The sequence below is a fragment of the Thalassophryne amazonica genome, chromosome 23, assembly GCF_902500255.1.
Source record: "Thalassophryne amazonica chromosome 23, fThaAma1.1, whole genome shotgun sequence".
Lineage (NCBI taxonomy): Eukaryota > Metazoa > Chordata > Actinopteri > Batrachoidiformes > Batrachoididae > Thalassophryne > Thalassophryne amazonica.
In genome coordinates, this window is record NC_047125.1 from 10782255 (window position 1) to 10804682 (window position 22428).

The following is a 22428-nucleotide window of genomic DNA, read 5'->3' on the forward strand; positions in this document are numbered from 1 at the left end:
CGGGGGGATATAAAACGACCATAAACCACGTTGCCCTCCCCGGCACCCCGAAAGACCCCAGGTCCCTCCCAGAGCCCTTTGGCGGCTCTATTTTGGCAAACGGCTCAAAATAGTAAGCCGGAGAAGGGAACAGGTAAAAACTAACCCAGCTCCAACCCCAAAGCGCAGCGGAGAACCGGAAATACGTCCGGTGCCCCAACTCGACCATACCCCAGCCACTCGGGAGGGGTGGAACTACCGAAATGGCAAACAGCAACAGATCGGCCCACCCCTCCGACTGAGGCATGTCTCCGCTGCACCACACCCCGGCAACACCCATGACAATCGGTCCAAAGGCTCACCGAGGCTGGAGTGGAACCGGGCCCTAACCAAACCAAAAAGAACGCCTCTAACACCCCCCACCTAGGTGCAGAGGTCTTCTGAGAATGCTCAGCGTGACCAACCTGCACCACCCCACAACCCACAAGACAAGCGGTCTAAGGGCAAGTGAGGTTGGGGTTAGGAATGTAGAGAAATAAAAAACAACAAAACAAACGACCCAACAACCCAAACAGAAAATACCTAAAAACACATACACAATTGACAGGTAAGTGAGCCCAGGCGGGCTTCTGACCGCCTATCACTCCACCAGATACGCCCCTACCTCCCCAAACAAGTATAACCCCTGATTAAAGAAACCAAACATTTACGTGTGCTAGAAATTTTTTTTTTTTTTTTTTTTTTTTTTTATGTGGGTTCTGTTGCCTGTCCAAGAACACTTGGAGTTACGTCACCGTTATTTCTCTTGACGCTTACGTGTCGGGGCAATACAGGAATCTCGACTCGTCCGAGCTGCATGGGCTCGTCAATAGGAGGAGCCGGAGGTCCCGTCGGAGGAGCCTCAGTGGGGCGAAGAAGAGGTGGCCCAGCTTTGTGTCGGGGAAAGCCCCGAGACAAAAAAAACCGCTCTGATGGGCGTCCTTTCTCGCGTCCACGCTCCTTCATCCAATCATCTAGACGAATCACCAACGATATTAGCTCGTCTAAATCGTTTGGCTCATCACGGACCGCCAGCTCGTCTTTTAATGACTCATTTAACCCATCTACAAACATGCCCCGTAATGCTGCAGGAAGCGGAACAGCTTGAGCTGGAAGCTCCGTAACACGGGCGTCTGTTTGTTTAATTTGATTTGCGAGGTGCTGTAATTGCTCCCATATTTTCTCCAAGTGTTCTTGAATCTTTTCGGCAAAAGGAACCGCCTCTGCCGCTGGGTCCATTATGGAATGGCCGGGAACTACTGTTATGTGTCGACGCGGATTGAGGAGCGAACCTGCGTCAGACAGGACCCAGCGCTAAAAATAACCAGAAAGCGGTTCCAAACAAAAACTATTTATTATACACCTGTGTTTAAAAGTGTAAAAACATAAAAAAACAACGTCCCTCTGGTGGAGTGATTCGTGGCTCGCTCTCCAGCGCCCGCAAGGATTAAAGCCGGCGCTCCTGGACTTCCTACCACCGCCAAACACCCCCCAGGTGGACACGACAAACTGATTCTCTGTGAAGCAAAGAGACGGTGAGGTAAGTCAACAGATACAACTATATCTTCTAATAAACACACGCTGCCAACAACACACTCAGGTCAGTGTCCCTTTTTTTTTACTTTATGCAAATGAGCAGCTTCTCACAACAAGTGGAGGATCACTTATCCTTCACGCCACAGCAGTGAGAAGCAAACTGCGCAATTCTCTTTACAATTCCAGTATACTGTGTAACAAAACACCAAATTACTATCAACAAGTACCTAAACACTTAATTACCTTTCGTGTGTGCTGACAGCATGTGTCCTCACCCCTCCCTGCTTCACGGGCTCGATGTGTCAAACCCAGGCGCGGTCCTCAGCGTCTCACAAACGAACGTCACAAGGTCGAGTTCCCGGCAGTTCTGCTTGAATCACACATGACTTAAATGCAGAACGCCATCCAATTATCTGCTTCAGCTGCAAGTCGTCCAGGTTGCACATGAGCACCAAGCACAGGTGCTTTCCATGATGTTGATGAGGGTGAAGACTCTTCAGCCAGCACCTTCTTCACAGACAAATCAGCCCTCATGCCACCTGGAGAGCAAAGAAAAGAAAAGAACACCAAAACATCCAGCCACGCCCCCACCAACACACAACAATAATGTATTAGTTTGTCCTTTTGTGAATCCACCTCTTTCGATATTGATATGTGGTGTGGCGGAGGTTTGGACTTGGCCTAGTGCCCTTCTAGTTTATTATAGTGTTTGTAATGCTGTGGGTCAGCAATCCCTGCTCAGTCTGCTAAATCATAATACCCAACATGCTGTTCATATCATGGTTATTTCTCCATCTTGATAATTTTGTGGAATTTAAAAGTCATTTGGCTCACACCATAAGCTGAGGGATTCCAACAAAAATTCATGATTAATTTCTTCATCCATCTCCGTCCATATTTTTTTTTCTCTGTTGTCCAAACTGCAAGAAACAACATCCAGTATTTTAAGTCATTATGTTCAGTAACAACATACACTGTGGTGTGCACATGTGCTTAAAAAGAGTTCTTGTCTGTTGTTAAACTTGTTCCCAGGGAAATGGTGTGTCAAAAAGGTGAATTCCACGCATACCAAAAAAAAAAGTTCATCTTATACCCTGGTCTGACCTATGCTCCAAAATGCTGTCGCTGAGAAACATGGACTTTGAGCTCCCTCCAAAGATTTTCTATTGGGTTTAGGTCTGGATTTTGTGTGGCCATCCAAACTTTTCAAACGAGTGGGTCTTAATGAGCAACTGTGGCAAATTTGATGATTCTTTAACAAACTGATGTATTTTTCTGATTATCTGCTGCTCTAGTGGAGCAAGGACCAAAATGTGCTTCTGGTGTAGTTGGCAGTGAAGGCCAGGTGTAATCTTGCCAGTAAAAAAATAAAATAAAAAAATATTTGTGCATTTATTTATTTAAGGAAATTTTTTTTAATATGTCATCAGTTCCACTTTGTGCAGCAATGCAGTAATAAAACTGATATTGATTGACTAATTATTTAGTTGCTAAAATACATTTATTATTTTCATTATAATTATTATTAGTATTATTAATATGTGAAAAATGTCTTCAAAAGTCAAAATTTACTCAAAGGTTAGGGTTGTACTTTTGTCCTTTCACCCTGTCTAGTGACACACCTGTACTCTCATGGTTACCAGGAGGGAAAGAGACACAACAAAAATATATATACTTTTAATGTATATGTTGAAATTGATATCTGATTAGCTGGTAAGAAGGGTATATCAAATGTGCTATGCATCAGAAGCAGGCTTGGTGCATATTTGAAGCAAAGGAGATATGTTTTCAAAATGTGCTTTGCTGAGGCACTGCCTGTGGAGTTGAGTTTATTTAACAAAGTGAGATTGACATGCGCTGTTGATGATCTGTGTGAATAAAATAGATTCTCATTGTATGCTGTGCCATGTATTGGCCAATAGGAGCACTACCAAACCCCTTTGTTGCAGAAAATTACCCATCGACGTCTTGTATAGACCACTGAAAAGACAGGTTGCCAGATAACACATAGAGGACGAGTACCAGGAACAGTGTGGCCACAGTTAGTAGCTCGTCACGCCTCCCTGTGCTGGGATTGGTAGGGAAAAACACTACTAAATGTAAAATGGGAAATTTCAGGTACGTGTTCGTCCTGATACATTACATATGATGATTCTATCATTAATCGATTGGTGGATCATTGTGTTATGTGTGCAATTTTTTTTAGGACTGTAAGTACAGAAATGCTGAATACTCTTAGATTTAAGTTCTCTCTTCATTAGCTAAACCTTGATGCAGGTGAACACTCAGCCCATGCAGTGTAGGGCAATCATTCTTATATCCTGGCACTGATGAATGGCAGGACAATCTTTCTTGTATCCCGGCACTGATGAATGATCCCCAGTGTTCCCCACATGGATTAGATACGTCACACGAAACAATTGCAGCATTGGCTATTGCAACAACAAACTGTTAATCACACTGAGGGTCCTACAGATACTTGGAAATATATATATATATATATATATATATATATATATATATATATATATATATATATATATATATATATATATATATATAATATGATGCATTTCAAATTAAATTAGTTAATGTGGCATTTTATCAAAAATACACATTTTAATTATGCTTAGAATAATAATAATAAAAAAATGTTTCACTACTCCTCCAAGGTGTCTGGACCAATTTTCAACAAATTGATGTGTGCAAATACTTTGACCCCAGAACTGTCCTTAAAGGTTTTTTTTTCACAGTGATCAAGATCATTGTGTGAAAGATCAAAATTCTAATAATTTAATTTATTACTATTTTTTTAAACTCTGTTTTCCACCAAACCATTCATACATATTTGTGTGAGTTGTAGAATTGTCCAAGTGAGTTTAAATTTGCCAAATGTTGCTTGCCTCTACTGGTGGTTGGCTCTCACTGCGGTATTGTATCACTTCCTGTTCCGGAGCACAGCGGTGTTTTGCTGTATCTGTTAGCTGTTTAATCTGCGCAGTTAGATTGATCTAGTTATCTAGATTACGATTTGTTTCCCAGTGTAATCTTTACGTGCCTTAACTAAAGCACTCCTTCTGCTGAATCACCTCTAAATTATTTACACATTATTCACTTTGCGTGTTTTTAGGAATCCGCTAGCTTAGCGTAGCTACTAGCTCTTAGCCGATTTAGCATGGCGGCTTCTCCTGTCTCTCCCGCACTTTTCTGCTCTGGGTGTGAAATGTTTAGTTATTGCTCGGCCTCCTTTAGCAGTAACGGTACTTGTAATAAGTGTAGCTTATTCGTAGCTTTGGAGGCCAGGCTGGGCGAATTGGAGACTCGGCTCCGCACCGTGGAAAATTCTACAGCTAGCCAGGCCCCTGTAGTTGGTGCGGACCAAGGTAGCTTAGCCGCCGTTAGTTACCCCCTGGCAGATCCCGAGCAGCCGGGAAAGCAGGCCGACTGGGTGACTGTGAGGAGGAAGCGTAGCCCTAAACAGAAGCCCCGTGTACACCGCCAACCCGTTCACATCTCTAACCGTTTTTCCCCACTCGGCGACACACCCGCCGAGGATCAAACTCTGGTTATTGGCGACTCTGTTTTGCGAAATGTGAAGTTAGCGACACCAGCAACCATAGTCAATTGTCTTCCGGGGGCCAGAGCAGGCAACATTGAAGGAAATTTGAAACTGCTGGCTAAGGCTAAGCGTAAATTTGGTAAGATTGTAATTCACGTCGGCAGTAATGACACCCGGTTACGCCAATCGGAGGTCACTAAAATTAACATTAAATCGGTGTGTAACTTTGCAAAAACAATGTCGGACTCTGTAGTTTTCTCTGGGCCCCTCCCCAATCAGACCGGGAGTGACATGTTTAGCCGCATGTTCTCCTTGAATTGCTGGCTGTCTGAGTGGTGTCCAAAAAATGAGGTGGGCTTCATAGATAATTGGCAAAGCTTCTGGGGAAAACCTGGTCTTGTTAGGAGAGACGGCATCCATCCCACTTTGGATGGAGCAGCTCTCATTTCTAGAAATCTGGCCAATTTTCTTAAATCCTCCAAACCGTGACTATCCAGGGTTGGGACCAGGAAGCAGAGTTGTAGTCTTACACACCTCTCTGCAGCTTCTCTCCCCCTGCCATCCCCTCATTACCCCATCCCCGTAGAGATGGTGCCTGCTCCCAGACTACCAATAACCAGCAAAAATCTATTTAAGCATAAAAATTCAAAAAGAAAAAATAATATAGCACCTTCAACTGCACCACAGACTAAAACAGTTAAATGTGGTCTATTAAACATTAGGTCTCTCTCTTCTAAGTCCCTGTTGGTAAATGATATAATAATTGATCAACATATTGATTTATTCTGCCTTACAGAAACCTGGTTACAGCAGGATGAATATGTTAGTTTAAATGAGTCAACACCCCCGAGTCACACTAACTGTCAGAATGCTCGTAGCACGGGCCGGGGCGGAGGATTAGCAGCAATCTTCCATTCCAGCTTATTAATTAATCAAAAACCCAGACAGAGCTTTAATTCATTCGAAAGCTTGACTCTTAGTCTTGTCCATCCAAATTGGAAGTCCCAAAAACCAGTTTTATTTGTTATTATCTATCGTCCACCTGGTCGTTACTGTGAGTTTCTCTGTGAATTTTCAGACCTTTTGTCTGACTTAGTGCTTAGCTCAGATAAGATAATTATAGTGGGTGATTTTAACATCCACACAGATGCTGAGAATGACAGCCTCAACACTGCATTTAATCTATTATTAGACTCTATTGGCTTTGCTCAAAAAGTAAATGAGTCCACCCACCACTTTAATCATATCTTAGATCTTGTTCTGACTTATGGTATGGAAATAGAAGACTTAACAGTATTCCCTGAAAACTCCCTTCTGTCTGATCATTTCTTAATAACATTTACATTTACTCTGATGGACTACCCAGCAGTGGGGAATAAGTTTCATTACACTAGAAGTCTTTCAGAAAGCGCTGTAACTAGGTTTAAGGATATGATTCCTTCTTTATGTTCTCTAATGCCATATACCAACACAGTGCAGAGTAGCTACCTAAACTCTGTAAGTGAGATAGAGTATCTCGTCAATAGTTTTACATCCTCAAAGGTTTCTTTTCAGCACTGTAGCCAGGCTGACAAAGAGTCAGAGCTCTATTGAGCTGAGTATTCCATTAACTTTAACTAGTAATGACTTCATGACTTTCTTTGCTAACAAAATTTTAACTATTAGAGAAAAAAATACTCATAACCATCCCAAAGACGTATCGTTATCTTTGGCTGCTTTCAGTGATGCCGGTATTTGGTTAGACTCTTTCTCTCCGATTGTTCTGTCTGAGTTATTTTCATTAGTTACTTCATCCAAACCATCAACATGTTTATTAGACCCCATTCCTACCAGGCTGCTCAAGGAAGCCCTACCATTATTTAATGCTTCGATCTTAAATATGATCAATCTATCTTTGTTAGTTGGCTATGTACCACAGGCTTTTAAGGTGGCAGTAATTAAACCATTACTTAAAAAGCCATCACTTGACCCAGCTATCTTAGCTAATTATAGGCCAATCTCCAACCTTTCTTTTCTCTCAAAAATTCTTGAAAGGGTAGTTGTAAAACAGCTAACTGATCATCTGCAGAGGAATGGTCTATTTGAAGAGTTTCAGTCAGGTTTTAGAATTCATCATAGTACAGAAACAGCATTAGTGAAGGTTACAAATGATCTTCTTATGGCCTCGGACAGTGGACTCATCTCTGTGCTTGTTCTGTTAGACCTCAGTGCTGCTTTTGATACTGTTGACCATAAAATTTTATTACAGAGATTAGAGCATGCCATAGGTATTAAAGGCACTGCGCTGCGGTGGTTTGAATCATATTTGTCTAATAGATTACAATTTATTCATGTAAATGGGGAATCTTCTTCACAGACTAAAGTTAATTATGGAGTTCCACAAGGTTCTGTGCTAGGACCAATTTTATTCACTTTATACATGCTTCCCTTAGGCAGTATTATTAGACGGTATTGCTTAAATTTTCATTGTTACGCAGATGATACCCAGCTTTATCTATCCATGAAGCCAGAGGACACACACCAATTAGCTAAACTGCAGGATTGTCTTACAGACATAAAGACATGGATGACCTCTAATTTCCTGCTTTTAAACTCAGATAAAACTGATTTATTGTACTTGGCCCCACAAATCTTAGAAACATGGTGTCTAACCAGATCCCTACTCTGGATGTCATTACCCTGACCTCTAGTAATACTGTGAGAAATCTTGGAGTCGTTTTTGATCAGGATATATCATTCAATGCGCATATTAAACAAATATGTAGGACTGCTTTTTTGCATTTGCGCAATATCTCTAAAATTAGAAAGGTCTTGTCTCAGAGTGATGCTGAAAAACTAATTCATGCATTTATTTCCTCTAGGCTGGACTATTGTATTTCATTATTATCAGGTTGTCCTAAAAGTTCCCTGAAAAGCCTTCAGTTAATTCAAAATGCTGCAGCTAGAGTACTGACGGGGACTAGAAGGAGAGAGCATATCTCACCCATATTGGCCTCTCTTCATTGGCTTCCTGTTAATTCTAGAATAGAATTTAAAATTCTTCTTCTTACTTATAAGGTTTTGAATAATCAGGTCCCATCTTATCTTAGGGACCTCATAGTACCATATCACCCCAATAGACCGCTTCGCTCTCAGACTGCAGCCTTACTTGTAGTTCCTAGGGTTTGTAAGAGTAGAATGGGAGGCAGAGCCTTCAGCTTTCAGGCTCCTCTCCTCTGGAACCAGCTCCCAATTCAGATCAGGGAGACAGACACCCTCTCTACTTTTAAGATTAGGCTTAAAACTTTCCTTTTTGCTAAAGCTTATAGTTAGGGCTGGATCAGGTGACCCTGAACCATCCCTTAGTTATGCTGCTATAGACTTAGACTGCTGGGAGGTTCCCATGATGCACTGAGTGTTTCTTTCTCTTTTTGCTCTGTATGCACCACTCTGCATTTAATCATTAGTGATTGATCTCTGCTCCCCTCCACAGCATGTCTTTTTCCTGGTTCTCTCCCTCAGCCCCAACCAGTCCCAGCAGAAGACTGCCCCTCCCTGAGCCTGGTTCTGCTGGAGGTTTTTTCCTGTTAAAAGGAAGTTTTTCCTTCCCACTGTCGCCAAGTGCTTGCTCACAGGGGGTTGTTTTGACCGTTGGGGTTTTTACGTAATTATTGTATGGCTTGCCTTACAATATAAAGCGCCTTGGGGCAACTGTTGGTTGTGATTTGGCGCTATATAAATAAAATTGATTTGATTTGATATTTTCCATTAAATTTTTGTACATTAATATTATTTTTTTCAAAGTGATTCCTTTTTCAAATAATGTTACAAAGTACAATTCTATATTAGTAGGTTCCCTCTTAATTATGTCCCATTGTGCATGTTTTGTCACATAGTCTCTTATTTGCAGGTATCTGAACATGTCATTTTGAGGTAAAGAAAATTGTGTCTGATATTCTGAGAATGGTTTGAATACTTGACCATTAATTAATTGATTTATTATAACCAAGCCATTTTCAGCCCACCTTTTAAAAGTTACATCGGAAATAGAAGACAAAAATTCAATATTACCAACCAAAGACATTGCCCTGGACAACCCAGTCACACCTCTGGTTATTTTTTGAATTAAGTTCCATATTTTAAGTGTTTGTGTGATCCATCTATTTTGTATTTTGATCTTTTTTAGAGCATTTTGGTCCATGAATGGAAGAGTATGAATTGGTATCCCTGGGACTGAGTTCTGTTCAATTGAGACCCATAGGATTTCTGGATCATTAACCACCCATGCTGAAATTATTCTCAGTGGACGTGCCCAAACGTAGAGTTTTAGAACAGGGAGTCCAAAACCTCCCCTTTCTTTACTTGTCATTAGTATTTTCAGTTGTACTCTTGGCTTCCTGTTTTGCCAGATGAATTTAGATATTAATGTTTCAAGTTGTTTGAATGTGGATTGTGTTAATATAATAGGAAGTGATTGAAACAGAAAAAAAATCTTGGTAGAATATTCATTCTGATGGATTCTATTCTGCCCAGAAGGGACAGGGGTAAAACATCCCATTTAGTCAAATCTTTTTTGACCTCAGTTATTAGTTTTTCGTAATTTGCTTTAAAGAGCTGTGTGGTTTTAGGAGTCAGATTAATTCCAAGATACCGAAATCCTCTGGGAGACTTTTTGAGTGTAACTAGGTTGTCCAGTTCTGTAGGCCATTCTCCAGTCACCATCATAGCTTCAGATTTGTTTGTATTAACCTTGTATCCAGAGACAGAGCTATATTCCTCAAGTCGTTTTAACAATGCTGGAATAGAGGCAGTGGATTTTCAATAAATAATAAAACGTCATCAGCAAAAAGTGCTAATTTGTGTTGGATATTAGCATCATCTCTTATGCCTTGTATGAGTGGGTCAGTTCTGATGAGCTCTGCCAGTGGCTCGATGCTAAGGGCAAACAGACACGGCGAGAACCCATCACCCTGACGAGTCCCACGCCCAAGTGGAAAAAACTCTGAGCAGTGGCCATTCACTCTGACTCTGGATTTGGGGTTTCTGTAAAACATTTTTATCCATGAAATGAACATATCATTAAAACCCATGTGTTTGAGAGAACTTTCTAAAAATGACCAGTCCACCCGGTCAAATGCTTTCTCGGCATCTAGGCCGAGAAGCACTGCCGGGGTGTCACTTTTCATTGCTGTGATTTGTAGGTTTAGTGCTCTTCTCACATTGTCACATCCTTGTCTAGAGGCTATAAAACCTGTTTGGTCTGGTTTTATAAGGTTTTTGATGTATTTCTGAATTCTGTTTGCTATAATTGAGGTAAGAATTTTCATGTCTACACACAGGAGGCTTATTGGGTGATAAGAGGCACATAGGGTCGGATCTTTATTGTCTTTGTGTATCACACGAATCACTGCCTCTGACCATGACCTGGGAGGATCTCCTTTAGTCAAGGCGTAGTTGTAGCATCTACTCAATATTGGTAGTAAAACATTGATGAAAGTTTTATAATATTCGCCCGGAAGCCCATCGACGCCCGGCGTCTTGTTATTCTTTAATTTAAGAATGCTCTTTTTTATTTCTTCCTGTGTAATAGGTCGAGTTATTGCGTCAGCTTCTTCTTTTGTCAATTTGTCTAGATTTAAAGATTTTAGGAATGTTTCTATCTTTTCCTCTTTCCCTGGAAATTGTTCTTTCTCATAGTTTTTGATAATAATTTGCAAACTCTCTGGCAATCTCCCCCGGTTGGGTCAGCATTTGGTTTGTACGAGTGTTTTTGATCTTGTTCACCACTCTTAGATTGTGCCTTACGTAGCTGGAAGGCCAGAAACCTACTGGCTTTATTGCCATATTCATAATATTTTCTATTTAGGAGGAGGCTAATACTTTTTTATTTTGAGTATTTTGAAAAGCTAACTTAGTTTCTTTAATTTGTTTTTCTAGTTTGTTTTGTGTGGTTATTCTCTGTCTTTTTAATTTGGAAGAGATTGCTATGAATTTGCCCCTCATTACCACTTTACTTCCCTCCCACAGAACTGAGCGAGTGACTGAATCTGTGTCATTTAATTCAAAATATTCAATCAAAACTGTGAGTAGATCCTGTTTAATTATCGTGTCATTTAGTAGGGACACATTGAGTCTCCAATATTTAAAGTAATTGTTAAGTCCTATTTTTAGTTTCAGCACCACTGGTGCATGATCTGAAATTGTTATAGGTTCAATTTTGCATTCACTAGCTCTAAAGGTGTCATTATTTGAAATTAAAAACATATCTAATCATGAGTAACTACCATGTACTTGTGACATGAAGGTAAAATCCTTTTCTTTAGGCTGTAGAAAATGCCAAATGTCTGTTAAGCCTAGTTGCTCCATCATAGCACAAAGTGTGGTTGACTTTTTAGATATAGGGCCTGATCCCATAGGTAATTTGTCTAAATAGGGCCGAATCCTGCAGTTAGTCTCCTGCAACTAAAATAATTCCTACTGCCTTTTCTGCTAGGACAGAAGCTACATCTTTGAAAAATTTTGGACAATCTTCATTAGGAGCATAAAGATTAAGCATAGTTATTTTTATACCGCCAATTTCACCAATCACCATCACATATCGACCTTCTTTATCTGTCAAGGTTTCTACATGAGAAAAATAAACAGATTTATTTATAAGTATGGCCACCCCTCTTTTCTTACCAAATGATGAACTATATACCTGATCAACCCATTCTCTCTTGAGTTTATTGTGTTTACTTTCTGACAAATGTGTTTCCTGAATCATTGTAATTGAGCATTGTAGTTTTTTAGCTGATTTAATATTTTTTTTCCTTTTTATTGGGGTGTTTTAGCCCTTCACATTATAACTAATGAAGTTTAGATTACTCACGTGAATTTGAAAAAAAAATGTATGTCTCAAAAAACCCCTCTGATTTATGTTTGAGAAAATATTGTAATAATGTAACCATGAATTTACTTGGATTTGTTTTATAGTAGCCCAAAGCCATTCTCAACACCGAAAGAACAAGGAACAAAATGTAACAATACAAATATAGGTTGTTTCCACATAGTCCACTAAGAAGCTAGTGCTTTATCACACGTTACCAGTCTTGTGGTGCCACCGGAGGGTGGTGACGGCTCCTCTGGGGTGTCCCCTGCTCGTGCGCGGCTGCGCGCCCCCATCTCGTAGGGGGGCTGCTGCAACTTTGAATGCGCCTCTGTAGCTCGCAGTTTTCAAGGTCCTTCCATTATTCTGTTGTTTCATAGCACTGACCTAACATTATTAACATAAAAATAACAACTTAGTTGGCATAATTGGTCTTCTGTAGTTACCCGTTGTTGTCAAAGAAGGAAAGGGCATCTGCGGTGGAAAGCTTAGCCCTATTCCTCGTGCGTCTGGTTCCCGTGGTGCTCCATCTGTAGCATGTCAGCTCGTGCTCAATCTTCTCTCGGTCATCCAGTTGAACTTCGATTCCAAGATCCCGGAGCGCTGGGGCCACCTCCGTGAGAGATGAATACATCTTATCTCCTTCTTCCGTGAGTATTTTGAGCTGCGCTGGGTAGATGCATTTGGCCCTGATGTTATTCTGCTTTAGCTGTTTGATAGCACCTCGTACCTGAGCACGACTCCTCTGGAGGTCTGGGGAGTAGTCGTGATCAAAAAAGATCGGGGTGCCTCTGTAGAGTACCCGTCCCTGTCCCCACGCCTGTCTCAGAATCATATCTTTCACAGAATAGTCAACAAACTTCATGATGAGTGACCGGGGTGCAGAGTGGCTCTTCGGCTTAGCTGTTAGCGCTCTGTGGGCTCGCTCTATTTGCATGTTAGCATCTGGGGCTAGCTGCAGAGTAGACTGAATGAGGTCTTTCACGAAGGCAACAGCATCCTTCCCCTCGCTGTCTTCTGGCACCTGGTATATTCTCAGATTGTTACGTCTTAATCGATTTTGGAGGTCTTCACATTTAGCAGACAAAGCAATCTCTCTGTGCAACAGGTATCTGATCACTCTCTCATGTCTCTGTGCAGTGTCCTCCACATTGCTAACCCGGTCTTCTGCTGCTGTTGCCCTTTTTTCAAGTTGTTTCAGGTCGTTTTTAAGTTCTTGCATTCTAGTCTCGAGGTTGGATAGCAATTGTCTGGTCTGAGCATGCCCTTCATTGTTTTCTTTTCTTAATTTCTCCAGTTCCTTCAGTATTCGGCTTTCCGAGTTAGCTGTGTTAGCCGTGTTAGCTTCCATGTTGCTAGACATGGCCTGCGGCAAGGTTAGCTGCTTTAAATTGTTGTTTCTTTCGGTCGTTGCCTCTGGTTTGTTGGAGTTTTTGCTTCGCAGGGATGTTGCCATGTCAACTGCCACTTTTATGCCAAACTATAAACGTTTTGTTAGGTTTAAATAAAATAATTCGGATGGAGCTCTTGTCTTACGCTGTTGCCTTCTGCACTGCGTCACCGGAAGCCGTAATCCAGATTTTTAATACTTTAGTTATGCGTGTTGTATTAGTTTTTTTCTTGTGCACATTTTCACCTTTCCTTTACCTTTAAAAAATCCCAAATTGGCAAATCTTTGTTTGATAAGACTACTAACTCCATGACCCTTAACCATCTTCATGTTTATGCCTTCTGTAATCCAAATTTTCCTAATTTTAAAGCTAGAACCCTTCCTCTTTCTCTTTAGCGACACCTCTGGCCTGCACCTTTTGAACATGAAAAATGGACATCGTGTGTATTTATTTAGAAATAGCTGCTTGATCAACCAGAAGGTTTTATATCTGCTGTTATCTTGTGCTATCCTCAAAAAGAGATTTTATACATGTTTTGGGGAAAAAAATAACACCAGAACTGCTCTGTTTTTAGCCACTGTTGGCTTTGCATGAACGTAGCCAAATGATGTGCACAGACTTTGAAAAAAAACAAAAAACAAAAAAACAAAGCATGAATATGTTTCTAAAACTCAACACGGGTGTGCTACTCTTGTTTACTGCATTGCCACTCACTGTAAGACACAGAGAGATGATGCAAGCTGTTATTTCCAACTTAAAGCACTCAGAGCTGCTGCACAAAATGGCACACTAAGTGCTCTGTAAATTCAGTGCTCATCTATTGGAAAAGTGGTGATATGATAACCACTATGCATGCCTATCATCTTAGATTCTTTCATAATACCGTGACCTTGGATGGGTTGCTAGGGGTCAAAATTCAAAGGTTTTTTATTGCAGTTTGCATACATATGGGTGTGGATATAAGAATGGCCAGTGAGGTGAAATCTGTCACCTCACCAACCAAAAGGCCCAACTTCCTGCCTGCTTGTTGGCCTTCTCCTTTAAGGTCATTTTTGCTGATTTCTTCTAAACTTTGTATGTCAAAGACGGCTGGCCCTAGAATGGAATTTTCCGCCAGTCCAGATCCGGATCACCTCCAAAATTCCGTAGAGTCTTCCATGCCCTAATATCTATCTGTGGTGCAAATTAGACGAGAATCCATGCAGTAGTTTTAACGTAATCTGTAAAAGACTTTAATCTGAAATCGTGAGCCAGAATCTGGATCTGGATAACCTCCAGAATTCAGTGGAGTCTTCCATGACCTAAAATTTATCTGTGTTGCAAATTTGGTGAGAATCGGTGAGGTAGTTTTGATGTAATCCTTAAAAGCCTACATAAAGGGAAATCTTGAGCCAGAATCTTGATCTGGATCACCTCCAAAATTTAATGGAGTCTTCTAAGTGCTAATATCTATCTATGGTGAAAATGTCATCAAAGTCCTGTGGTAATGTTGATGTAATCCTGCTAACAGACAAATATATAAATAAACACGGATGATTCTATTACATCGTTGGCGGACCAAATAATTATTGCTAAAGTCAACAAATTTGATTAACACAATTTGGGAAAAGAAACAGTTAGATTCTAGAATTACCCTGCTAATGTCCACCAGACGTCAATCAGTTGGGTGAAGGTCAAGGTCAGTGGGGTCAAACACTGTATTTCCATAGTCTTTACTTTCTTCATGTCCACATGTATGATTATATAATAAAGCAGAGTCCAGCTTAAAGAAGCTCGGCTTTTTAAGGCTGGGCAAAAAAATAAGACCTTATTTATTTGTTCATTTTTGTCAAATCACATCCTTTTTTATGCACACTCTGTTTTATGACACCACATTGTGTGTCCCCTGTTTTGAAAGTGGATATTACTATGATTGATTGCATACAAGCGTATAGCCATTTTCAATTAAAGATCAAATTTAGTCCATAGGTTGATTTAGAGGTTTATGGGGCAGAATCTGACACCCCATGTCTTCTTGAGTTTGACAAATCTGCTATAAAATGTCTGAGTTGTGGCAGCTTACCTGTCATAAAGCCCAGCACGTGAAGATGAGCAAAAACAGACTCCAACCTGAAAGCAGGAAGATAATAAATTCAGAGATTACAGTTAAGATCCCAGTGCGATTGGAGACGCTGCTGCTTCGACGCTCAGCAAAATCCCAATCAAATCCAAAGTTCATTACAATAATGCCGGTGCCATAATCTCATGAGATGAATTCGTTAGTGATATCTGCTGTTAGTGCATTGCTGTTACAATTCTCATATCAAGCACATTTTCTTTCATTAAAAGTAATAAAAATAAGACGTCTATTTGAGATCCATGACAAATGATTACTTTTACATGTGGTCACAGTATTGTTTGTCATCAGCATCAGTTTGTTATGGATATAATGGTAACAAAGGTTGTTGGCAAATAATTCCATTATTAATTAGAGTGGGGAAATCATAGACATATACCACTATGGCTAAACAATAATGCATATGTGTGGCCTTGTTTACAACATTGCAAGTTAATTATTACCCAAATATCACTGACTATATTTATTAGGATGTGTGCAAAATTTCCCTGATTGATTTTCTGTGACTGTAAATCGATACCTGAGAGGTTTCATCAGGATCACGGTCAAAATGTTTTGCCAAAATGATCAAAAATAAATACATTTAAATTTCACTGTGTAATAGGATCTACTACAGCCAATAAATGCATATATCATAGGAATCTTTAATTTTGTGATACAAGCACTAAATCTGGCACAATGGCACTTCTTGGCCTACATTTTTCAAAAATGCCACAAGTCGCTTCAATTTTCAAGATGGTGGCCATTTTTTTTCCCCAAGATGGTTCCCGAGAATATGGATTCTTAGCCTATATTTGCACCATTTTGGTGTAATTCAATGTTTTACCTGTTATACATTGGACTATCAATGAGGTGGGAGATGAAATTAACTTCAGGTTTTATTGTCATGCTTTTTACATGGATTATATTTGTTTTTAAAGGTTGGATACTTTTGAATACAATGTCTATCTGACTGTCTATCTGAGTGTGTCTGACTATGGTTTTGAAGTAATCCATACTATTGCAAATGTACTGTATTCAGTAACTAACTACATTTCAATGTCAACCTGCCCAATCCTGATTGCCAGGTCTCTTAAAAGAAGACAATCAACTTTTTAGCCAAAAACATCATAATGTAAGTTGAGAAACATTTGTTTTTTTCTTCCACTACTTCTGTGAGTTCCTTCTGACAATTTCCGCCAAACTAGATGAGTGCATGTAGGCTGACTGCAGAACTGCCCTGAAGGGAGTTGTTTTGGCATAGGTCATGGTCAACTGGGACAAAGGTCAAAATTGAAGTTTTTCACTTTGATTTGCACCAAACCTGGAACACATATGCACATTGCCCAAGCAATAAAATTTGCCAAAGTTCAATCATTGGGGTTTCATGTCTGCCCACCTACTTGTTGGCCTTTTACTCCAAGGTCCTTTTTTGCTGATTTCTGCCAAACTTGTCAATGCATGTTGGGTCCAAAATTGAAGTTAATAGTTTGATTTTCACCAAAATTTCAACCACATCTGGCACGTACTTTGAGGTCAAATGTGGCAAATGCGCCTTTGTGAATTTAACCGTAAGATTAGTGTATGTTATACATCTTCATGAATTAAAACGAGCCATATTTAAATTTTGCCAACTGGTTTATGTAACCACAGTACAGAAGAATTGTTGCCACTGGCGAGCCTGAGAATCCCTCAGAGTGCACTAATTACCACACATTTCCAGTAGCTTGGCACTTTATACTTTGGACAGAGTTACTAACGGGAAGGAGGAATTGAAACTCTGAGTGCTGGATGCTGCTTTTTACTGCACAGATGATAATTTTCCAGGCAATTAAGACGAGCTGCGCCTTGAGAAGGTGGGGTCAGTGGCTGCTCAAGGGAAAGTCATGAGATGAAATTGAGACAGCGCTGTTGTGGGTGATGTAAAATGCTGCCTGTCAGCTGTCCTACAAGCTTGGGTAATTGACCGAGCTTTGATGCAGATTGCTGATGTCAAAAATCACGACATCCGTTAAAATTTGTTGTGAGGCTGGTTGGATGTACTGCCAAATTCTCTGAAACGCCTTTGGAGACGGCTTATGGTAGAGAAATGAACATTCAATACACGAGCAACAGCTCTGGTTGACATTCCTGCTGTCAGCATGCCAATTGCACGCTCCCTCAAATCTTGCGACATCTGTGGCATTGTGCTGTGTGATAAAACTGCACCTTTCAGAGTGGCCTTTTATTGTGGACAGTCTAAGGCACACCTGTGCACTAATCATGCTGTCTAATCAGCATCTTGGTATGGCACAGCTGTGTATCTCAGCAAAAGGAGAAGTACTCACTATCACAGATTTAGACTGGTTTGTGAACAATATTTGAGGGAAATGGTGATATTGTGTATGTGAAAAAAGTTTTAGATCTTTGAGTTCATCTCATACAAAATGGGAGCAAAACCAAAAGTGTTGCGTTTATATTTTTGTTGAGTGTATGTATATATATATATATATATATACATATATATGTGTATATATATGTGTGTGTATATATATATGTGTGTATATATATGTGTATAAAGAAGAACACCTAAGTGACTCTACGCTACTCTTTTCTACTCTCCTATTTTACTCTTCCTTTTTAGATATTTAGATATACCTTTGTATACTGGCATAGTTCCACCTTAGAATTGGAATATAATATATAAGATATACCTTACTGAATTTTCATGCATGCTAATATGTTCCAATCTGGAAATTTGAGTTGGCAATGGGACAACACGGATGGATCTGTTGTGCAGAGGCACAGCACTGTCAGAGAAGAACTGTAATACGTGTCCGTGTCGCCACATTTTACAACACATTTCAATCATGTGTGACAAACCCCATCACTGTATATATACAATATAATAGCAAGACAAACATATCTTTTATAGTGATCAAATTTAACCTAATTCCCCAATAATTGGTTTATACAATTTCAAGTTCTTTCCAGTTGGAGGTTTACAAGATGATAGGATTTAATAATTTTGAGTTCTTGTGCTAAACTGGGAGGAATATACTCATCCATCCATCCATCCATCCATCCATCCATCCATCCATCCATCCATCCATCCATCCATCCATCCGTCCATCCATCCATCCATCCATCCATCCATCCATCCATCCATCCATCCATCCATCCATCCATCCATCCATCCATCCCTGTTGGGTTCTCAGAATGCAAAAGACGGACAACCACACCCTACTTTTTTCTGGGTTAGGCTCAAAACCTCTCAGTTGCCTGGCATATCTACAGTATATGTCTATCTACCTACCTACCAACTCATTCATTTACTCCCTGCATTTTCATAGGCTCTGTCTTTACCAAAGCCTAGAAATACCTGTTTTGAATTGCTGAGTTTAACTGAAATAGTGATGTTCATTTCATGGCGTCCATGGTGTTATTAGCCATTTTAAAGAATATGTTTAATAGAAACAAATAGACTAGTATAATTTAAGATAAGGCTCTGTGCATGATTGTAGTTGATTTTTGCTAACATGTGAAGACTTCTTTGTTCTCTTTCTACCTTATGTATCTTGTTATTGAGTTGACACCAAAATTAAGATTGTACAAACAATGGTTGCTGAGTTATGATGTAACGCCTGGAACAGAAGCATGCACGCGTGGACAGACAGGTAGAATAAAGTGTTCTATGACATCAGTTTCTTATATTACTATGTAGATTGTGCATTTTTAATCAAATTTTCACATAACGTGGTGAAAAATGAAATGCTGGCTATCACCGGGGGGGGGATGCTACAAGTGTCCGCACCAACATTCACATCATATAATTTCTTAACAACTTATGCTAGGACTACAAAACTTGATGACTTTTCCTAAAATTTAGTTGGCTGCAATTTGATACCAAAAGCTTAAGACCACTATCTTTGCCGTTTTCATGGGAACAGTCTGACAGGTATGTCTGACCCAAAATCACAGATCTAAGTTTCATCAATGTACTTTCCATATTTTCTACTTAACATATACTTATTCCATTATCCTATAATGACCATTTTAGTCAATTAAATAGAATATTTGACGTAATTTTGATGTCATAATTAGTAATAATAACACCAATATATTTGTAGTGAATACGTGATTGTACATGATGCCCTGTAAATTTGTCAGTAACACATCATGTCATTAAGGACTTACTTATGTTATGAGAAATGGAAACCACTTTGCCATATCTGTCATTTTATGACATTTTTATTTTTTTTTTTTTCTTTTTTTTTTTGGAGTTGCCATTTGCAACAGAAATTGTTGTGAACATTTAAGTGCTCTAAGGCACATAATCAGTGAAACTGATATGCATAACCTAAATCTGTAGGAAAATATTTGTAGGAAAATACATTATGACATTTTGGGCAATACAATCAGATTATGATGTCATAATGACATCATATTACATTATAATGATACCAAAATTATGCTAATGATTTTCACATGTAGATCATCTCCTCCAAATTTGGTGGTCATACACTATACCGTTCACCAGTTATTGGGGGGGCGAAAGAGGCCCAGGAATCCCCCCGCCAAAAAGCCCGGTCTAGATAGGGTTAACAGAAACCATTACTTTTTTGGTGGAAGGGGGAGATCCACAGCAGGAGCACAGCCAGGACATTTTAAAATGATTACTGCAAAATGTAACCCTTCAACAGTCGCTTAATGGTCCGTTTAAAAATTTGAATTATTGGCGAACGTGTGCAGTTGAACCACTACAAAAGTGAGAGTGCATGTGACAAGCAGCGAAACAAAAAATAAGCTCAGCCGTTCAGGGAAAGTAAATGACAATTAATACCAAAGCAAATGGCACGCATGTGACAGGCTTGTAAGAGAAGAAATTAGCAGTGAGAAAATGCCACGATGTTGCCAAAGCAATAAAACAGTCAGCAGCCTCAGCAAGATTTGAGGTTTTTGACAGCACCAAAGTACACAAACCAGCAAGCATTTGCAGCTGCTTTGCATTGATCTATGGGCGAGTTTGCAAATGAGCCATGCAGCTGCGTAGCAGATACAGAGGCTTATAGTTCACCTGAATGTAACAATGGCATATGATAGAATGAATCAAGTTCACCGTGTCGTGGAGAAGTGGTCAATGTGTGTTTGTGCAGGATAGGGGGAATGCATGCAGCTCGTACCTCTGGCTTGCTGTCATCAAACGTTACCCCGTGCTTCCAAATGAGACATGAAGAGTACAAACCGTTGTACATCAGGCTTTAACTGCTGTTTTTCCTGACAACTTAATGAATCGACATTGAGCACTTACCGTCAGATTATACGTTGCATTAAAGCAACTCCTTACTGGCACTCAAATGCCTTAGAGCTGATTGATATGGATTTTAATTTTTTGTGTGTGTTGGGGTGGGGGGTGGTCAATATCGATATTAAAGAGCAAAAAAAAAAAAAAAAATGACGATACTGTTAGATATATTTGTGTTTCATTATTGTTTTCTTTATTTGTTTTGGTATTAAAGTCGTTATTTTACTCAGGATATCCTTAGTTTTCTATATTTTTCTCTGTTCTCTTTTGGAATATGCCTCTGTTAGATAATGTGCATGTCGAACTGGATTTAACCACTTTTACCACTTAGGACAAAGAGATTCAGGTTACATTATAAATCATATATGTTCCTGTTATTTCGTGGGTCAGTGGCAGGGGGTGGGACTTCCCTCGAATGCTCACGGGGACCAATAGGGAAAGGATTTTGCACCTATGGAGAGTTTATAAACTGCTTGTATCCATTGTTCTTGGCAGCGGCAGATCTCATCTGCGAGCGAAGAAACCAAGCCCGATTTTCATTGTGACTTTTAATAAATTTAAAAGTTTGTACTTTGTGTCGGGCAGTGTTACAGAAAGAGCCAAGGGAAAATAACAATACCAATACTAGGACTGCAAGCAGTCATATACGGGCCCTCGTTCCGCGCAACCGCCTACCCAAGCCAGTGGGTGCCCTTGTGACCACATGTGGGCATGTGCATGCATGGGCAACCACTCATCACACAGTTAAAATGTTAAACAAATCACATAATGCATCAAGGAGTTATGACATGCTGATTGTTCATCCACTAGGGGGCGCTCAGTGTACAAACAGAGGGGCTGGATGTGTTCAGGGGCCAACCGTCATCATACATGTGAAGTTTCAAGTCAATCAGGCGAAGGAGTTATCATGACTTGATGTTCCATGGCAAAGGGTCAAAATGGCGGCACCATAGCGGCCACACCCTTCGACATAAAGAAAAGTTTTCGATAACTTTTGGTCATTATCGTCTATGGATGATCTGGAAGAAATTTGAAGTGCATTGGACAAAATCCCTAGGAGGAGTTCATTCAAATACAACATGTGGAAATCACGCCAAAATGAGAAGAAAATTCAAAATGGCCGACTTCCTGTTTGGAGTAGACCCATGGTGCAAGAGACTTTTTTGTACGTCTATGCAAGTTACACATGTGTACCAATTTTCATCTCCCTACTCCAAAAAAACCCCTATGGGGAGGGGTTTTTGAAAGTTGCAAGGGGGCGCTATTGAGGCATTTTGCCCCGCCCATGGGCTATGCCCATATGAATTGTAAGAGGTTGTCGTGCTCGACCTGTGTATCAATTTTCATGATGTGACAAAATTAAAGCCGTCAAAAGGAAGAATGTAATTTCATGGCGAATGGGCAATATTCGACACGCCGCCACATGGACGCTGTTACTCGTAACTTCGCAGCGTTCATCGCCTACATTCACCAATTTGTTCTGCATGTTTCAGAAGTGGAATGAAGTTGATTGGGTTAAGTATGTGACATCAGGACCTCTTAAAGTAAAAATAGGACATTTCCCACCACCACCGGGGGGCGCAGGTGGGAACTTAAGATATGTAGACGTTCAGGGCGGAGCCCTCATCATGTCCAGCAAGTTTGAAGGATCTACGATGAAGTATGTGGGCGTGACAGCCGTTCGAAGTGAAATGGCGT

At 40.1% G+C, this 22428-nt stretch overlaps 1 long non-coding RNA gene across 1 annotated transcript; it reads right to left on the minus strand.

Annotated features, from left to right (window-relative positions):
• Positions 1–3632: 3632 nt before the first annotated feature.
• LOC117504679 lies at positions 3633–19907 on the minus strand. Its single transcript, XR_004558875.1, has 3 exons — positions 19820–19907; positions 19374–19376; positions 3633–3644 (listed from the first exon to the last, which is right to left on the minus strand). It is a non-coding gene; the product is annotated as an uncharacterized LOC117504679 (long non-coding RNA).
• Between the last annotated feature and the right edge of the window lie 2521 nt (positions 19908–22428).